The sequence below is a fragment of the Chlorocebus sabaeus genome, chromosome 25, assembly GCF_047675955.1.
Source record: "Chlorocebus sabaeus isolate Y175 chromosome 25, mChlSab1.0.hap1, whole genome shotgun sequence".
Taxonomy (NCBI): Eukaryota; Metazoa; Chordata; class Mammalia; order Primates; family Cercopithecidae; genus Chlorocebus; species Chlorocebus sabaeus.
Genome location: NC_132928.1, coordinates 48,555,695 through 48,560,249, shown reverse-complemented (window position 1 = coordinate 48,560,249; position 4,555 = coordinate 48,555,695). Strand labels below are relative to the sequence as shown.

Below are 4,555 nucleotides of genomic sequence, written 5' to 3'. Positions count from 1 at the left end.
GACTTGTCACTGTTCTGTGAGGGAAAGAGAAAGAGAGAATGAGGATGTTTGTGTGAGTCAGGGTTGGGTGAGAGCTAACGCTGAACTTAATGCGAGAATATCTCGCCCGGTGCCAGCACAGAGCAGACTTTCAAGAAAGGTTATCAGTGGCCCTTGGTTCAGTGAAATTCACTGAGGCCTTGCTCCTGGTATCAGTGACTGCAACTCCACTCTTGCCTCAAGGGGTTCACAGTTTTGTTGAACGCAGGTTTTCAAATCACTTGTGTGCAACAAACACAAGTGTGCATGTGTGCACACTCAAAAGCCAACTGTCTGAGTTGAGATCTTGGCCCCATCACTTAACTGCTTGACTTTGAATTGTATGCAAGTCACTGAATGTTTCTGTGCCTCCATTTCCTCTTTGTAAACGGGGTGATAACCACAGTACCCCCCCTCCCCCCACCAGGGAATTGGTAGAAGTGTTGCATTAATGACATGAATTGCTATTTGTAAAGTGTTTAGAACAGTGCTGAACATGCAGGTACACTGTATAGGTGTTTGAGACCTACAAAAACATGGAGATTGAATTCTTAGATGATGTCTCCTCATCTTATGAAGTTCTTTCTTGATTCTTGCAGCCACCCTGGATTGGGTGAAACGGAGCTGAGCAGCTGAGGACTGAAGGTTGTGCCTTTTGTGTGAGTGAAGGAGACAGGAAGTCCAGGCAAACCTTCTGTGGGGGTTCATCAGTGGTTACCCAGGCTCGTCCCTGAGCTAGGCTGCTAGGCTGGCCAGCGTGTGACCTCCAAAGTCCACCTCAGACCACAGGATCCTGGTTTCTGGGGATGGGAACAGTGAATGAGTTTTTAAAAGGTCCTCAGTGAGCCGGGGATGGTGGCACATGCCTGTGGTCCCTGCCATTCAGGAGGCTGGGGAGGGAGGATCACTTGAGCCCAGGAGGTCAAGGCAGCAGTATGCTATGGTCAGGTCTATGAATAACCACTGCACACCAACCTGCAGAACATAGTGAGACCCCATCTCAAATAATAAAAAAAAATCTTCAGGAGATTTTGATATATAACTAGCTATGGAACTCACTGGTAGTGTTGATTTGCCTTTTCTGCCTGTTTTATTTTGTTTTAGTCTGTGGAGAGTGAGTGTGTTTGTGTGTGGGATAATCCTCTGTAATCCACTTGCTCTGGCAGAGTTATTGTAACGACTGGTTTGGATGTGGTACTTTTGTATCAAAACTCTTTCCATTGTCAGGTGGGTGAATAAAGATCATTATTTGTTCCTGTGTGTCACTGTCAAGTAGAGAGCTTTCCCGTTTTTTCCCTGCATCTCTCTGTATGCAGTAGGTATGCGGGCATGTAGTTATGGCAATGACATGCCCTTTCTTACCATTTCCCACATCCCTTTCTGAGTCAGGTAGAAATATTTGAGGGCCAGTGGGACTGATAATAGCTGTTCTAGGAGGTCAGAAAGGAAGCGGAAAGGCAAGGCTGGCTTGGTTTCTGGAGGAACAGAAGCCAGTCCTCAGAACCCTCCAGCCTCCCGGCACGGCACTGCTAGGGGAACTGTCCAGTTGAGTTACTTAGAATCGCATCTCTACCGGGACCTGCTGTTAATCTCCAGCCCAGCCCCCATCAGAACCCAGACCGATAGCTGAGAATGGAGCTGTCTGTCTTTCTGAGCCCCCTGATTGTTTTGTTATTGCTAATGGGCTGATTTCCAGTTATGTAACCTCCTCTCTGTTAGATGAAATCTCATTATTTTACTGTGCTGTGCACATCAGGTCTGGTTCACATTGAGCTACCTGAGAGGAGCTGGGAACGTGCTGTTTCTCATCATTTGCACCCAGCAAGAGAACTGGAGAGAGAAAGCTACACCCAAACCAATTATGGTCAGGCCCTCTGGGCTGTTATATGATATTCCAGGAGACAGTGGAGTGAAGCGGACCTCAGCGTCCTAGAGGTGTGCTGCCAAGACAGTGTGCTTTCTTTGCTTGGAAGTCTTGGGTAAGTAAGGTCTCTTTCCAACCCAGAAGATTTTGAGGGGCATTGTATGTGGGGTAGAGAGAGTTCCTAAATTGACTTACGATTTTCTTACACACAAATAAACAAAGAAGCAAGCAAACAAAAGCAAAGAGAGACCTTCTTTCTAGGCCTGCTGTCTACTACGTTTTAGGGCCTGAGTGAGCTCTGATCCAGGCAAATCAGGTAACCAGGGTCGTGGCCTGGAATCCACATATGAAAACCCTGACTCCCAGGCACAGTGTCCAGTGGGAAACAGAAGGTCTGGTGAGATCCCAAGGCCTGGAGTCCTCCGAGGTGGTTAGTGTGGTATGACTGGGGGAGTGGGGGCTCCGGGGTCAGGAGAACTGGTTTGATTCTGCTCTGCCACTCACCACCCATGTGATCTTGCACAAATCACTCTGCCAGTCAGAAAAACAGAAACAGGTCTTTCCACAGAGAGTGTTTAATTACACAGGCATTGGAAGAGCTGAGGAGACAAACAGGGGCCAAATGGGGGCCTGAGAGCACAGGCCCAGAACAGAAGGATTCTGCAGGAGGTGGGAAGCCAGGGCCCTCCAGTGGGAGGGGCTGCCCATTGTGAGCTGGGACTCTGGAGCCAGGGGAGGAGCTGGAATCATGGGGAAGACAGAGCTGAGAGATGTCATTTGGGGCAGAAAGAGATGAAGAGAAATACCCTGGCATCTCCCTTACTCTCTCCTCCAATCTTATGCTGATCCCCCTTTGGCTGAACCTACAGGATGGCAAAGGAACTTGGGAAACGAGTCTACCGTGGAACAGAACAGAGCGGGGAAAGGGCAGGGAATGGATGAAAGAGCAAATGGGGCATGGCCTGCGTAGAATGAATGTCTTTGAATGAATTGTCTCCAATGTGAATTATTGCCACTGACCCTAGGGCTGAGGCATGGGTGGACCAGGAGCTGGACTGGCCAGTGGACACTCTCAGCTATTTGGGAGGGGAAGGGGATGCAGTGTTTGCCCACATTGGTACTTCCTGTGACTGGAACAGCAGCCCTTGGTGATAATCTCCACGGGGCAGATTAACATGACCCTGCCTACTTCCGTTTTACTGCTTTGTTTCTTTCTTTTAGCAGCTTCCTACCTCCTCTAAGAAGATTTTCCAGGCAAAACCCAGATCTGCTTTAGTGACTTCAGAAGAAACAGATCTGAGGGAGGATAAGAAGCCAGTAGACAATGGTATGTGTGTAAAAACACGCGGCAGACACACCTGCTCTCCAGCGTTCTATCTCAGCTGATGGTCAGCGAGCTTTGGGCCGTCTTCACCTCTTTTTCCTTCCTCTCACTGTCTTTCCACCATGCCATCTCTATCAGTTCAGTTCCCAGTGGAACACAGATGGTTTGCCCGAAGAAAATCTAATAAGGGGTCTATTTATCTGTGGTCAGGGTTTGGGATGCCCATGTGCAGTTGATGCTCCAGGGATGAGCAAGAGTGGAAAACGGTGGCTCCCTTGAGGCCTCAGGGCCAACGGAATGTACTATGCTGCTGGAGCCCTGGGGAGCTGGAGCTTGGAAGAGGGGAAAAGGGGTCACCTCAGAAACTGTAGTCATAGAGATGCAACCACTGCCACACTCCCCAGACTGTGGCAAGGCATGGCGGGAGCAGAGGGAATCAACACCCAGCACCCGTCCCTTTGACCCTTTGACCTGCTGGTGCCTTGCATTGGCTAAACCAGAAACTGGAGGGCAAGAACGCCCCAGTGTAGCAACCTATGGGGCCAAACTTCTGAGGTCAAAGCAGGACAGAAGGTGGAGAAGGGACTTGGGGGGACACATGGAGAACAATCAGCAAAGTTTACCCCCTTTGTCACTTGGCACTGGAAAATCTGAGAAGCACCAGATGTTGTATGAGTTACCTAAGAGGGGTTTGTTGCTTGAATGTCTTTCCACTTTGGGGGATTTTTGAAGAAAGTGTTTATGAGCAGGGCAGCTTTCCCCTTTACCTAGTCTTCCAAGAATAAAAGACAAGGCCTCAGTTTTTAGTCAGTTGTAAACACTTATATTCTTTATTTTTAGGTTATGAGGATGAGGGTGGCTATCCAAAGGATTGAGAGAGTAGGCTTTTGCACTATGTAGCCATAGATTCAAATCCCAGCATTACCACTGACTAGCTTGGGGCTTTGATAAAGTTAGTTACCTCTCTCAGCCTTGATTTGCCAAAACGTAATGTGTTAGAAATATCAAAACACAGTTGAAAGGATGGAATGGGGTAAGATGTATAAATTGTTTAATAATGTTAGCTACATGTTTTTATTTTGCAAACACATGGAGTGGAGTCACTGGGCAAGAAGCAAGATGCTCTCGCAAGGGAAAGTCTTGGCCATTTAACCAGTTATGGGGTAGGGTGAGGACTTTGGTGACACGACAGGTGCCCAAGGTCCTCAGAGTGGCAAATCAGTGCATTTAAGGGCAGTTTTGACTGCCTGGCTGACCAGATGCTCCCCCAGCAGAACTATATCTGTAGGTACTATCTGGAAGTTAGAAGGTATCCTGTTGGGCTGCCTGGAGGCAGGGTTGTAGGGGGT

The 4,555-nt window shown here is 48.4% G+C and overlaps 1 long non-coding RNA gene across 1 annotated transcript; it reads left to right on the top strand.

The window, feature by feature from the left end:
• The first annotated feature begins 1,831 nt into the window (after positions 1-1,831).
• On the top strand, positions 1,832-4,081 carry LOC140710202 (uncharacterized). Its single transcript, XR_012091142.1, has 3 exons — positions 1,832-1,997; positions 3,104-3,209; positions 4,047-4,081. It is a non-coding gene; the product is annotated as an uncharacterized lncRNA (long non-coding RNA).
• The last annotated feature ends 474 nt before the right edge of the window (positions 4,082-4,555 follow it).